Here is a 15364-nt window from a genome sequence, read left to right on the forward strand (position 1 = left end):
GGTGTCACTGCCGCTCCAGGGCAGATGCACTCTGTGCATTATCCTGACTGACCACCAGCTGTCACGGCTGCTCCAGGGGAAATAGTCTGTTCATTATCCTGACTGGCCACTGGGTGTCACTGCTGCTCCTGGGGACACCGGTGCATTACCCTGACTGGCCTCTAAGATAAATGTGTAGTAAAGGCTGAGTACAGACTCCTGCTTCCCTCTAGCTGCAGCTTGTTTTTTAATAAAAGATTTCCTGCTCATTCTGGGTGCAGAGGGAGAATTTTTTCATCTTGTGAGTTTTTGATCTCCCTGGGCAGGGCGAAGCATGTCCTCCTGAGCAGAGGCCTGGAACCTGGAAGGTGACTACAGGTGGTGTTTGTTCTTCCTTCATTACTTCTCTCTAAGGTGTTGGCCAACATGCTCTCTCTCCTTGCCTGTTGGTCTACAGCCTCCCTTCAAAGCCATGTTCACCTGCATGTGTCCAGTGGTGATTGAGACATAGACGTTGTAAAGGCTGCTTCCCCACTTTGAACTCTAGGGTACAAATGTGGGGGCCTGCATGAAGACTTCTAAGCTTAACTACCAGCTTAGCTCTGGTCCGCTGCCACCATTCCCAAAGCTTATTCCCTTCCCTGGGAAGCCTTGAGAAACTCTTCACCAATTCCTTGGTGAATACAGAGCCAAACCCCTTGGATCTAAAAACAAGGAAAAATCAATCAGGTTCTTAAAAAGAAGACTTTTAATTAAAGAAAAAGGTAAAAATCCTCTCTGTAAAATCAGGATGGAAAATAACTTTACAGGGTAATCAAACTTAAAGAGCTCAGAGGATTCCCCTCTAGTCTCAGGTTCAAAGTACAGCAAACAGAGATAAACACTCTAGTAAAAGGTACATTTACAAGTTGAGAAAACAAAGAAAAACTAACATGCCTTGCCTGGCTATTTACGTACAAGTTTGAAATAGGAGAGACTTGTTTAGAAAGATGTGGAGAACCTGGATTGATGTCTGGTCCCCCTCAGTCCCAAGAGCTAACGAACTCCCAAACAAAGAGCACAAACAACAGCTCCCCCCCCCCCCCAAGATTTGAAAGTATCTTGTTGCCTTATTGGTCCTTTGGGTCAAGTGTCAGCCAGGTTACCTGAGCTTCTTAACCCTTTACAGGTAAAAGGATTTTGGTCAGGAGGGATTTTAGAATACTGTACACAGGAGAGCTGTTACCCTTCCCTTTATAGTTATGACAGACGTCTATAGCTCTCTGTGCAGATTCTGTGTGTGTGTGGGTGGGACGGGGGGGGGAACAAGGACTTAAAGCTGCTGCTGCTTCTCAGGTGTGCTTCTAGTGCAGTGTGCCTTGATGCAGCAGGGGAATTGTAGTCTCTTACCTTTGTTTGCAGAATGTGCTGCCCTATGTGCTATTTGGTGCCGCTGGAGGTGTGATTAAAAATACATAAATACATCATATTGACAAGTTTGCAAAGACCCACTTGGGTGTTGAAAATGTATTCCCCAGAATGCTTCCCTTCCTGTTTCTTCCACCATCCCACCCCTACTGTGTTATGCTTATAAGAAGCACACAGGATCTTTTTCAGAGGAAAAGGCAATATGCCGCATTTATTGGAGATACAATTAGCATATGCATTCAATCACACACACACACACTGTAGTTACCAGTACAGAGTCTGGAGCAACCTAGTGGCCAGCTAGGTTGATTATGGGTAGGAAGGAGCCAGGTTCTGTCGGTTGTGACACGATGCTCCGGGGAAGTCTTGGCAGGACGAACCCAAAATTTCATGGCAAAGCACCCTGTTTATATAGTGATCTAACTTCATTGGGACCAGTGAGTTTTGCATCGTTATGCTGTAATCAATTGCTGTTTGACGAGTGCTTGTTTTCTAAAATTGTTCTTATTGCTTATTTTATTCCTTCATCAGTCTCTTGGGGACTTACCCCATGCTGATTTTGATCACAGCTATCTTGTCCCAATTGATAGGTGCTTGCCTTGTTTTTTAGAGTCATCAATCTGTGCTCCTTTGACATCTCAATAGGGGCATGTTGTAATCTCCTAGCGCCTTTTTCTGTCCTCTCTAGAACATTTGGTCTGGTGATTGCCTTCACACTTATCTTCTAACACACACACTCCTCATTCATGCACAAAACAGGATTGATTTACACAGAATATTTGAACAGGAACATCAGATTGAAATGCAAGAGAAAACAATTATTTCATTCTTTTACTTATTTCACAATGCTAATTGTAAACCTACAACAAAGCGGTGACCCTAAACTTCTATTACTGCCTTGAAATCTGCTTCAGACACAAGATTCTGGCTGGCAGGAGCAGGAGAATGTAATCCTTAACCCTCTACAGATGGGGAAACAAGCACGGTTGAGGCTGAACCATCACACCCCGGAACAATACAGACAATTGTAACTACATATAACTCTGAGTTCTTTAGTATCTCAGTCATGCTTATCACACTGGCAGCTTACTCTATGGAGTAAGGATATATTCTGATAAGTTGGTAGTGTTTTTTTAAATAAAAATGTGTGGTGGTGGACTATGCATTCTAGCATCTCTGACTCCAACGCACCTTTGCATAACAGTGCCACGTAATCTCTGTAATAATGTATAGAAAGATCTGTTTCTCCGTTTGTACCGTCACAGCAGGTTTTTTTACATCACAAATTAGTCAACATGTGGGATGAGGGGGCAGGGTACTCCCTTTTCCCTTCACTCTTAACCCCATGTACCGTGCTGGAGGGGAGCTATCCCAGGATTTTGGCAGGTACCCTTTTGCCCCATCTCTATGTTGAGATGTCACAGCAGGGGCAAGGCACTAAGCAGGGGGTTGGATAGAGGAGAAAAAGGTACGGAGGTGGCATGGGAGATGGGAGTGTCTTGTGCTTTCTCCCACCATGGAGTGAGGCGCCAGAAACTTCTAGCTGCTAGGGGGTGGTGAGAAGCACAAGCTGCTATGAGACGTGCCCTCTATATGTGCAACAGCGAGTCACAGAGGGAGCATCCCTGAGCTGTGCTGCCAGTGGGAGCAGCCAACCTCCCAGTGAGGGGGATGGGTCACCCCTCCCATGACTGGGGACAGTAGGTTACAGTGGGGAACCCTTAGCCACCCCCCCCCAACTTTGCTTTCCCTCCTTGGCTTACGTGCCTCAGTTTCCTCTTCTGAAAACACTTCAGCTCTTGCTCCTACCACCCCCCCCCCCCGGCACTCACCCTCCTCCACTCACCTAGATAAAGCCCCCTACTCCCTCTCATTTCCTCCCCTGGGGCATCTGCACCCCCATCCTCCTCATCCAAAATCTTCTACTCTCTCCTATCCCCTGCATCCCTCCTGCTCCTGCCCATTCCCATGCCCCCTGAGCGGGTCCTAAAGCAACCTGTCCCCACTTCAACCCAGATGGGCCTAGCCACAATCCAACACCCCAAAACTGCCGGAACCCTGGAATCCTTCTGTTTATTCCCCATCTCCCACCTGCCCCCCATTGCCCCTCAGCCTCAATCCTCCTCAGGACACACACACACACCCCGTAAGACCTCCACCCTCTGCGCCCATCCACAGCCCCCACTATTGCCATGTGCCCAGCTAAGCCCCGCTGGGGGGAAGGGAAGGAATGAAGCAGAGGCTTGTGGGAGATGTAGTGCACCCCGGCCTACAACTCCCATCTGCCACCGCAGATCCAGCGGCACCGTGGGAGAGGCGGGCGCCGGGGCGGGGCCCAGCGCCCTCTGTTTGGGCGGGAGGCGCTTTTGGCATTACAGCTTCCGTTTGCAGAGCGGGGCCGGAAACGGAAGTTGTCGGAAGAGGAAGTGATATCATCGGTCTGGACGCCAACCGCCGTATGCCGGGGAACTCGGCTTCCGTTCTGCGCCAGTCGCTCCTGTGTCAACACGTCTCAGTTTTCTCTAGCCCGGCCCCCGTCCGCCCGCCCCCCAGCCCGCCACGATCTCCCCCCCCGGACCCATCAGCCCGCCACGATCTCCCCCCCCGGACCCATCAGCCCGCCACGATCTCCCCCCCCCCGGACCCATCAGCCCGGCCCCCGTCCGCCCGCCCCCCAGCCCGCCACGATCTCCCCCCCCGGACCCATCAGCCCGCCACGATCTCCCCCCCCCCGACCCATCAGCCCGCCCCCCGTCCGCCCGCCCCCCCAGCCCGCCACGATCTCCCCCCCCCGGACCCATCAGCCCGCCACGATCTCCCCCCCCCCCCGGACCCATCAGCCCGCCCCCCGTCCGCCCGCCCCCCCAGCCCGCCACGATCTCCCCCCCCGACCCCCAGCCCGTCCCTGTCCCCCCGCCCCCCAGCCCGCCACGATCTCCCCGCCCCGGACCCCCAGCCCGCCACGATCTCCCCCCCGCCCCCCAGTCCGCTGCAACCTTCTCTAGCCCGGCCCCCGTCCGCACGCCCCCCACGATCTCCCCCCCGCACCCCCCAGCCCGCCCCCCAGCCCGCCACGATCTCCCCCCCCCGATCCCTCAGCCCGTCCCTGTCCCCCCGCCCCCCAGTCCGCTGCAACCTTCTCTAGCCCGGCCCCCGTCCGCCCGCCCCCCAGCCCGCCACGATCTCCCCCCCGCACCCCCAGCCCGCCACGATCTCCCCCCCCCGACCCCTCAGCCCGTCCCTGTCCCCCCGCCCCCCAGTCCGCTGCAACCTTCTCTAGCCCGGCCCCCATCGGCCCGCCCCCCAGCCCGCCACGATCTCCCCCCCCGCACCCCCAGCCCTCCGCAACCTCTCCCCCGTCCCCCCGCACCCCCAGCCCGTCCCTGTCCCCCCACACCTCCAGTCCGCTGCAACCTTCTCTAACCCGCACCCCCAGCCCACTACAATCTCCCCCCCGCACCCCCAGCCCTCCGCAACCTCTCCCCCGTCCCCCCAGCCCGCCCTGTCCCCCCTCACCTCCAGCCCGCTGCAACCTTCTCTAACCCGCACCCCCAGCCCTCCGCAACCTCTCCCCCGTCCCCCCCGCACCCCCAGCCCGCCCTGTCCCCCCACACCCCCAGCCCGCCACAACCTTCTCTAACCCGCACCCCCAGCGCGCCGCAACCTTCCTTGCCCCCCCAACCTTCTCTAACCTGCACCCCCAGTCCGCAACAATCCGCTTCCCTGGTCCCCAACCCACCGCAACCTTCTCTAACCCCCCCCCCACACACACACACACCGCAACCTTCTCTAACCCCGTCACCCACCGCAGCCTTCTCTAACCTGCACTCCCAGTGCGCCCCCCGCACCCTCAGCCTGCCGCAACTTTTTCTAACCTGCCCCCCCAGCCCACCATGACCTCCCCCCCGCACCCCCAGCCCGTCGCAACCTTCCCCAGCTCACAACAACCCACTTCCCCGGTCCCCAACCCGCACCTCCAGCCCGCCGCAACCTCCCAGGGCCGCCCAGAGGATTCAGAGGGCCTGGGGCAAAGCAATTTCGGGGGCCCCTTCCATAAAAAAAAGTTGCAATACTATAGAATACTATATTTTCGTGGGGGCCCCTGTGGGGCCTGAGGCCTGTGGGTGGCCCTGCAACCTTCCTCGTCCCCCCCGCACCCCCAGCCCGCCGCAACCTTCCTTGTCCCCCCCACACCCCCAGCCCGCTGCAACCTCCCTCGCCCCCCCACCCTCAGTCTGTCCCCCCACACCCCCAGCCTGCCACAATCTTCTCTAACCCGCACCCCTAGCCAGCCGCAATCTTCTCTAATCCACACCCCCAGCCCGCTGCACTCTCCCTTGCCCCCCTGCTCCCCTGACCGCCCCCCCGTCCCTCCGCATCTCCAGCCTGCCGCAACCTTCCTCAGCCCCCTGCACCCCCAGCCCGCTGCAACCTTCTCTAATCCGCACTCCCAGCCTGGTACGACCTTCTCTAGCCCGCACCCCCGTATGCCCCCCGTCCCCCTGCACCCCCAGCCTGCCGCAACCTTCTCTAATCTGCACCCCCAGCCCACCACAACCTCCCCCCGTACCTCCAGCCCGCCGCAACCTTCTCTAACCCGTACCCCCAGCCCGCCGCAACGTCTCCCCTGTCCCCCCGCACACTCAGCCTGCCCTGTCCCGCCACACCTCCAGCCCACCACAACCTTCTCTAATCCGCACCCCCAGCCCGCTGCAACCTTCTCTAACCCGCACCCACTAGCCTGCCGCAACCTTCCTTGCCCCCCCCGCAACCTTCTCTAACCTGCACCCCCAGTCCGCCCCAACCCGCTTCCCCGGTCCCCAACCCACCGTAACCTTCCCCAACCTGCCCCCACGACTTTTCTCGTCCCCCTCACACGCCCCAGCCTGCTGCAAATTTCCTAGTCCCCCCCCAAACCTCCAGCCCACCCCAACCTGCTTCCCCAGTCCCCAACCCACCCGCCCCGCCCCCCATGCCTGCAACCTTCTCCAACCCACACCCCCCTTCCTCTAGCCCAAACCAACCCGCTCCCATCTATCCCCCCATCCGTTGGGCTCCTCAGTCCTCCTTTCTTCTCCCTCCAATACCTCCTAGGCCACTCCAAACTGCACTCCATCCCTACCTTTCCCCCATCCCTGCCTCCTCCCATAGTGCCCCTCAGCCCCCCTCCCTCTCCAACACCCCCCAGCCTGCAACAACTTTCCCCAACCCACATGCCTGTATTCCTCAATTCATTCCTCCACTCATGGGACTCCTCAGCCCCCATCGCTCTCCAACATTCTCCCAGCTCACCACAACCTGCGCCTCCATCTGTATGGACTGCTCAGCCCCCCTTCCTCCCCAACAGCCCCCCAGTTCATCCCCCCATCCGTTGGGCCCCATAGCCTCCTTTTTTCCTCCCTCCCAACACCCCCAGCCCAACGCAACCTGCACCCCACTCTGTCCCTAGATCTGTGGGCCCTCCAGTGCTCTTTTCTCCTTTCTCCAACATTCCCCAACCTGCACCCCTATCCCTACCCTTCCCCCCAGTCCCTCCCACCACCCATGGGGCCCCTCAGCCTTTCTCTCTCCTTGCTCCCCAACATGCACCCTTTGTAGGACACGGTCAGGGGTGCTAGGTGTGTATCCCCACAGGCCAGGTGTCGGGAGCCATGGAGAGGTAGGGGTGTATGAAAACCATGCGGGGCAGTGGATAGTAGAGTAGAGCGGCGACTGATAGTGTGAGCTCAGTCTCTGTTCCTCGTCTGGGGCTGATGTAGATGGAATGGGAGACAGAGGCAGGGATGAGGGCAAGATTCAACGCACCAATAGAGCTCTGTGTAGTGATAGTTCTTGCTTGGCTTTATTAGTTTGCAGAGGAATCGTCCAGGAGCCCTAGCTGGACAGGAATATGGCAGAAGTGGACCTGAGCAGCCTGGACATCCTTCTAAGGAGACATGAATAGTTTCTCCCTTCCACATTACTAGCTGTGAGTAAGCAGTCAGTGCTTGGAATTCATTATCTGTACTCATTCCAGTTTTGTTCAGAGGCCGTGTGCCTCCTCGTTGAATATAGTGCTCTGTGGGATTAAGGCTGGGGAAGGGACCAGAGTCACAGTTGCCAACTTTCACTGGGTATATAAGCACCCCGACTTTCATAAGAAGCCAGAAATCAAGCCAATCCCATTTCAAAACAAGCCAATCCCTAAGAACCCCAACACTCTATGTGACTAAATCTCCCCTGGCATGTCATCTGGGACTGTGGTGGGCCCACTGTGCACCCCTGTTTCTCTCCCGTCTTTACTAGGAGCCGATCAAAAAAAAAAAAGAAGCAAGAAGCTACAAGAAGCAACAACCTACAAGTCAAAAATTAGCTAACAAGCAACTCACAAGCCAATTAGGCCAAAAACATGACCACTTTCTGCATATTTTTGTGCGGGTTTGGCATTTCGCAGGGCTTTGGAGCGGAGCCTGGAGCTGGAGCGCGAAGCAGCGGAGCTGCAGGTTTTTGCCTGGAGCTGGAGCGGAGCCGGAGCACAGCTCCAAAGCCCTGCCTTTCTGACCAGAGTCTGCTGTACAGACTGACTATTTCGGGTGTCATTGCAAGGGGTGCTTTCTACTTTTAGTCCTGAAGGTGTAATGGGAAGAGGGTTGAGGGCGCAGCCCCACTGTGTGGGGGAGGTGAAAAGAAGAGCCTACCCGACATTGCCGACTGAGAGGGTAACTTACTTGTTTTTCCCCCTTGTGATGGGTTTAGTAGCAAGGGAAAAGAAGTCACGCGTCAGTCTACTGCCCTCATGCGATGGAAAGGGAGCGAGAGCGACGAGACTGCGAGTGTTGTTGATGCGACACAAAAACCGTCCATCTGAGAGCGGAAGCGCCGCCACTTTCAGTGAGATAAGTGTCTGGTTGGTGAGGGCTCTGCTCATGGCCCATTTTGCTCTTGGTAGGGACACCCTGTTAGCTAGGGCTGGGTTGGAAGAAAAGGTTCCTGACTAGATGTGGTTTTGAGGGAGACAAGGTCCCCATTTCCAGGGGCTGCTCATTTCTCTGGCCAGGACCTGTGTGTCCTCTGCAGCAGGTTAGATCCAGGAGGATGACTCCCGGTGGTGAGTTGCTTGCCTTCCTCCCACCTTTTTCTCTCTCTCTCTCTAGTACGTTGGCCAACATACACCCTTTAACTCTCTGTGTCTGTCCTTGCCTTTCCTTGTGCTGTCTAGGACACAGGCAGGGGTGCTAAGTGTGCAACCCCACAGGTTAGGTCTCGGGAGCCATGGAGAAGTAGGAGCAGATGAAAATCATGTGGCAGTTGGCTCTAAAGTGGAGCGAAGACTGTCGGTGTTAACTCGGTCTCTGTACATCAAGTAGGGCCAATGTAGATGGGATGGGAGAGGGAGGCCAGGATGAGACCAAGATTTCGAGCACCAACACAGCTTTGGGTAGTGATGGCTCATGCTTGGCTTTTGCAGCTGCACTTGCAGAGGAATTGTCCAGGAGTCCCAGCCGGAGGAGAAACAGGCAAACGTAGACCTGATCAGCTTGGACATTCTCCTAAGCAGAAATCAACAGTACTCAGCTTTCTACCTTCCGCTTGAAAGGCTGTGAGTAAGCGGTCAGTGCTTCAAATTCCTCATCTGTACTCACTGTAGTATTCTTCACAGGCCATGTGCTTCCTCGTTGGATACGGAGCTCTGTGGTATTTAGGCTGGGGAGGGGCCAGAGTCTGATGTGATTGTTGGGTGCCGTTACAAAGGGTGCTTTCTGGGTGAAATGCTAAAGGTGTAATGGGAAGAGGGTGGAGGGCAGAGCCACTCTGTGCAGGAGAGGCGAAAAGAAGAGCCTACGAGACGTTGCCAACTGATTTGTTTTTCCCCTTTTTCCTGGGGAGAACCCTCTCAAGAAGATGGTTTCTAGAACTACCTTCCAAATGGCAGTGTTATCTTCTGAAAGTCAGGGAAACACCCACACCCTAGTTAGAGGGAGCTCATCTTTGACCTTGGCATGAAGAGGGCCAAAGCAGAGAGGAGGATTAAGCCTGTGCGGAGAAGTGTCGATCGCGAGCCCCCATACAGCCGCCCCTTCGGCACACCATGTTCCATCTGACCGGGATAGGTCCCAAGTAAGATTTCACTTCAAATCTCAAAAAAGCCAAGTAGAAATCATTGTGTGGGAATTTACTGTGACTAAGAGAAACAGAAGTTCAGCCCTTCTCAAAGGGTGGAGGGTTGGGGGGGAGTCGCTCATCCACAGACACAGAAAGGCTCCCCCAGCTTAAGCGTGAGAGGTATAAGACCTTACACCCTGGTTACAGGGCAGTCATTTGGCGGGGCGTCTCAAAGAGAGCTGTGGCTTAATTTGCATGGCAAAGGAGACCGAAACCCTCCTTACAGGGTGGTCCTTAAGCCAGGGGCGTTCCAATGGGCCAGAGCAAAAGCGCTGTAAAGGAGAGACCTCCGTTCCCTCAGAAGTGGGTGGTCTTGTTGCCCAGCGAGTGCCAACGGCCCAAGAGGAGTTAGAAAGGGGAGACCTGCACCCTTCTGACAGGGAGAGGTCAACGGCCCGGGGCATTTTAAAGGCTAGGTCCTAAGGAGCTCAAACCCACAGAGACCTCGACCCGTTTTAAAGGGGGCTCGCTCCTCCTCAGCTATGGAAGGGACCCATAAAGCATTTTGGTTGGCAAGGAATGGACCTTGATCCTTGTTTGCAGTTAGGTCCTTTTACCGGGCACCTGAAGGGGGATTAAGCCTGTGAGGAGAAGTGTCGAACCTGATCCCTCAGTACAGGGGTGCGGTGTGTGTGGTGTCTGCAGCCTTTGGCCGTGGCTTTTTCTTCCCTTTTCCTGCAGTTTCTTTGGTGCTTGTGTCGTCTTGTCCATTTTGTCCTTTGAGTTGCTAGAAAGAGAGAGGTGAAGCGGGTTAGGTGTGGCTCAGTAGAGAGCACGTGTACAAGGTACATTCAGATGACATTGGCAAGGTACTCGGCCCTGCTGGAAATTACCCTAATTCCTACTTTTCGGCACCGATCTCTGTCAGAGCGCAGGAGAGCTTGCGGCAGAAGGCGGGTCCAGGTGGATGCAGAGGACGCGGGCTTTGACTTGGCTGAGTGCGTGAGTGAGGAGGGCACGGGACAGCTAGTAGGGCAAACCTGAACCCTCTCAAGAGGCTGGTTTCTAGAACTACCTTCCAAATGGCAGTGTTACTTTGTGAAAGGCAGGGAAAGACCCACACCCTAGTTAGAGGGAGCTCACTTTGGACCTTGGCGTGAAGAGGGCCGATGCAGAGAGGAGAAAAGGGAAAGCGACCTGAACCCTGATTACAGGGCAGTCACCCTTTCATTAGTAAAATACTCCTCCTTTACACAATGTGGGGGGGAGTCCCCAATGTGAAAAGCTGTGGAAATGAACAGGGAAGAGGGGGATCTTGCTGAGTGTCCCCTTTCCAATCAATCCTCCATCCCTCAGCGACACCCTTCCCGACTTACCTCCTACCCCACCAAGAAAATGACAACTTTGTGCCCCCTACCTTTACCAGAAAAGACCCTTCTTACTTGTGACACGGTCCTGTTAGTAGGGTTAGGTGCACCCACGTGCCGGCTCTGAATACCACCGCATCTACCTACAACATCTCAACATGAACACATTTCAGAAAGGACCGCCACCTCAATCTCTTCCAACGTAGCCCGAGGAATCTCCTCTCTTTATCACCAGACACAAGGCCAGGAATTCGGACACAACAAACGGAGCTGTCCGAATCCCTACAGGTGACGCTCGTCAGTCCGACAGTGTTCTTTCTTGTGCACAAGAAAACAAAGGGTGAAAGTTGTGGTTGGTTGAGTGGTGTAAATTGGGCAGGGCAAAAGGACTTGAGGAAGGATTACGCGGAAGTGAGGGTCTGAAAGGCGCCCCCCACCTCACCTGTTCATTTCCAGACTGTGTGACATTTGCTTGGTTGGGCCATTTCTTGGCTTTTTTGAGAAAAGGGGCGAATTTTCCTCAGCCTCCTCCATCCCCTTACAGCCGCCCCTTCGCCACACCATGTTCCATCTGACCGGGATAGGTCCCCAGTAAGATTTCACTTCAAATCTCAAAAAAACCAAGTAGAAATCATTCTGGGAGAATTTACTGTGACTAATAGAAACAGAACCTCAATCCTTCTCATGGGGGAGGGGGATGGGGAATCTCTCAGCCACAGGCTCTAAAAGATTCCCCTAGTTTAGGTGTGGCTCATTAGACATCAGGATTACAAAGTAATCTCCCCGTATGGAAATTACCCTAATTCCTAGTTTTCAGCACGTTTGTGTTGCAGAAGTTAGGAGAGCTTTCACGAGAACTCAGCACCTTCTTCTTAGTCAGCACAAACTGCTTGAGGTTTCCTGCTTAGCGTCTTTTTCTGGGTAAGCTCAAGCCTGCACACACCTTTGCCCCCTAGGGCCATTTGTCTAGTGAGTGCAAGCTGCTTTAGGAGTTTCCTACCCAGTACTTTTTGTAATATCAGTAGCAGAGTCTGTTCCCCTTTCCTTTCCATGTCTCTTCTACAGTAAGGGTATCATCTACAGGGTTACCTCCTGCCCAGTCCTTGAGGTTGGCTTCCGTGGTTATTGACTCATCGCCTTCTGCCCAATCAACTGGAGCTGCCTCGTGATTTTTCTGCCCAGCACCTTCTGCCCAATCAGCAAAACACACCTCTGGGCTTCCCTCCCAACACCGCCTACCAAGTCAGCGCCAACCCCCTCAGTGACTTTTCCCACCCTCCGCCTCCTGTCAGCACGAGCTGCCTCAGTGATTTTCCTGCCCAGCACCTCCTGCCCAATCAGCAAAACCCACCTCAGGGCTTTCGCTCCCAGCGCTTTCTACCTAGTCAGCACCAGCCCCCCCAGTGATTTTCTAGCCCAACACCTCCAACCCAGTCAGCGAAACCCACCTCTGGGCTTTCCCTCCCAACTCCTCCTACCCAGTCAGAAAGAGCCACCTCAGTGATTTTCCCACTCAGAGCCTCCTGTCCAGTCAGCGCCAGCCGCCTCAGTGATTTTCCCGCCCAGCACCTCCTACCCTGTCAGCGCGAGCCACCTCCAGTGATTTTCCTGCCCAGCACCTTCTGCCCAATCAGCAAAACCCACCTCAAGGCTTTCCCGCCCAGCACCTCCTACCCTGTCAGCGCCAGTCACCTCCAGTGACTTTTCCCACTCAGCATCTCCCACTCAGAGCCTCCTGTCCAGTCAGCGCCAGCCCCCTCAGTGATTTTCTAGCCCAACACCTCCTACCCAGTCAACGCCAATCCCCTCAGTGCCTTTTCCCGCCCTGCGCCTCCTACCCTGTCAGCACGAGCTGCCTCAGTGATTTCCCCGCCCACCACCTCCTGCCCAATCAGCAAAACCCACCTCTGGGATTTCCCTCCCAACACATCCTGCCCAGTCAGCACCAGTCCCCTTAGTGATTTTTCTGCCCAACACCTCTTTTATCTGTTTACAATGCAAATATTTGTAATCAAAAGTAATATAAAGTGAGCACTGTACACTTTGCATTCTGTGTTGTAACTGAAATCAATATATTTGGAAATGTAGCTCAGCTCTGAATGTTAGGGCCTAGATGACTGAGGGGCAGGAAGCCAGGCAGTGCAGTTTCCTACATTAGTGTACATTAAAGTGCTGTTGTAGGAGACATTTCTAGTCTAAAAACATGGGCAGGAGCGGATTTTGGCTAAGGAATGTCAGCGGAGAAAGGCTGTACCTGGAGGATTGGGGGGGCGGGGGCGGGGGTGAATCCACCGGGTCTGATCCTGCTGCCATTGAAACCAATTGGAGCTTTGCTGCTGAGTCCAGCTGGAGCAGGAATGGGACCAAAGTTCAGGGCTGCCCGGGGAGGGGGGGGGCAAGTGGGGCAATTTGCCCCAGGTCCCGCAGGGGCCCCCACGAGAGTTTTTCGGGGCCCCTGGAGTGGGGTCCTTCACTCGCTCCGGGGGCCCTGGAAAACTCTCGTGGGGCCCGGGCCCCTGAAGTTTCTTCCACTCCGGGACCCGCCGCCGAAGTGCCCTGAAGACTCGAGGCGGGGGGTCCTTCCGCCCCGGGACCCGACGCCGAAGTGCCGGGTCTTCGGCTGCAATTCGGCAGCAGGGACCCCCCGCTGCCGAAGACCCCAGACCCCCTGAATCCTCTGGGCGGCCCTGCCAAAGTTTGCTTTGCCCAGGCCTGGCTCTTTTGTTTGTATATGATCCTCACTGCCATACTGAGAGCCATGGAATGCAGGAGGGGATTGCTGTGGGGACTGGACCACCTGGTGTGAACTCTCCAGGACTCTTTGGTAAATGACAGCATGGGCCCAGCCCTTCACTTTATGACGGCCTCTAAGCTCCCTGTTGTAGCTATTTCCAGTGAGCCTGCTATTGGCGGCAGATAGCTGGAGAAGCTGAGCTCCATACACCGTACAGTATTTTGTGTGGGGTTTCCAGGTAAGTCCTTAGAGTAGCAGGACCTGCCAGAGATGTTTGTTTCTGCAAGAGGATGGGGTTTTCCTTGGAAGTCCTTAGAGAAATATCCCTTCCCCCAGCCTTCCCTGTTCTACAATCTGCTACTTAGCCGGTCAGCTGTCACCCTGACCCCCAGATGTGGCTGCATTTCAGCGGTGCTCTTTGCGTAGGGTTGGAACGCATTTGGGGATAAAAGGTGCTATAAAAATACAGGAGGAGTTGCAGCTCTGGGCCCAGTGGGTGACCTTGGCAGTGCAGTTGCCAGCGTTGTATTGATCAAAAAACAGACTTTTGTTGCTGTTTTTGCATAGTCAGTTTTGCAATTCATACGTCTGTATTTTCAGCTCAGTGGGCAATCGGTTTACTGGCTGATGTGGTGCCAAGTTGCTCCGTACATCTTTAGACCACTGCAGGCTGCAATCTGTCAGGGGCTTTTTGGACAAGGTTATGCTTTTCTACTTATTATGCTAATCTAGTGGTCTTTAATCCAGTCATCTAACTCCAAGGAGCTGACAAAGTCAGCCCTGCTCAGCCTGATGACCGGTCCTCCTTCCCCTCGAAGGAGGAGGACCCAGCTAGGCTAGATTGCACCAGGGCAGAGGCAATGCATTGTCTGCCCTGCAAGAGACTCCCATTCTGCAGCACATTCAGGCAGTGGCAGAGCAGGGTGCGAGTTTAGGGGGCACAAATGAGAACAGGGCAGGTAAAAGAGGAATTAACCCTTTACAAGGTAAAGAGGGATTTTATGCTACCCTTAGTTGTATGTTTATGACAGGGACATAGGCAGACAACAGGGAGAAGCGCCGGACCACTGAACGTTGACTTCTTTGATGGGGTCAACAAGGACGTGGACCGAGAGGATCCAGTGGCGATAGTGTACTATGATGTCATGGGATAAGAGGGAAGGTGCTCTTATGGATTGGTAACTGGTTAAAAGATAGGGTAGAAAATATCATGTTGCCTCTATATAAATCCATGGTACGCCCACATCTTGAATACTGTGTGCAGATGTGGTCACCCCATCTCAAAAAAAGATATATTGGAATTGGAAAAGATTCAGAAAAGGGCAACAAAAATGATTAGGGGTATGGAACGGCTTCCATATGAGGAGAGATTAATAAGACTGGGACTTTTCAGCATGGAAAAGAGACGGCTAAGGGGAGATATGATTGAGGTCTATAAAATCATGACTGGTGTAGAGAAAGTAGATAAGGAAGTGTTGTTTACTACTTCTCATAATACAAGAACTAGGGGTCACCAAATGAAATTAATAGGCAGCAGGTTTAAAACAAATAAAAGCAAGTATTTCTTCACACAATGCACAGTCAACCTGCGGAACTCCTTGCCAGAGGATGTTGTGAAGGCCAAGACTATAACAGGGTTCAAAAACGAACTAGATAAGTTCACGGAGGATAAATGCATCAATGGCTGTTAGCCAGGAGGGGCAGGGATGATGTCCCTAGCCTCTGTTTGCCAGAAGCTGGGAATGGGCGACGGGATGGATCACTTGATGATTCCCTGTTCTGTTCATTAGCTCTG

General features: G+C 54.3%; 1 long non-coding RNA gene across 14 annotated transcripts in view; it reads left to right on the forward strand.

Moving 5' to 3' along the window:
• Positions 1–6363: 6363 nt before the first annotated feature.
• LOC128823474 (uncharacterized) overlaps positions 6364–15364 on the forward strand; it is a 112677-nt gene continuing 103676 nt past the window's right edge. For 6 of the 14 annotated variants that reach the window (XR_008441751.1, XR_008441759.1, XR_008441750.1 and 3 more), the window contains exons 1-4: positions 6364–7045; positions 7236–7354; positions 8122–8965; positions 9265–9483. This is a non-coding gene — a long non-coding RNA (uncharacterized LOC128823474). Of the gene's footprint in view, positions 7046–7235; positions 7355–8121; positions 8977–9264; positions 9484–15364 lie in introns of all 14 variants that reach the window. The other 8 variants (XR_008441758.1, XR_008441763.1, XR_008441755.1 and 5 more) reach the window with 7 other exon arrangements.

This window comes from Malaclemys terrapin, chromosome 15 (genome assembly GCF_027887155.1).
Source record: "Malaclemys terrapin pileata isolate rMalTer1 chromosome 15, rMalTer1.hap1, whole genome shotgun sequence".
NCBI classification, from domain to species: domain Eukaryota; kingdom Metazoa; phylum Chordata; order Testudines; family Emydidae; genus Malaclemys; species Malaclemys terrapin.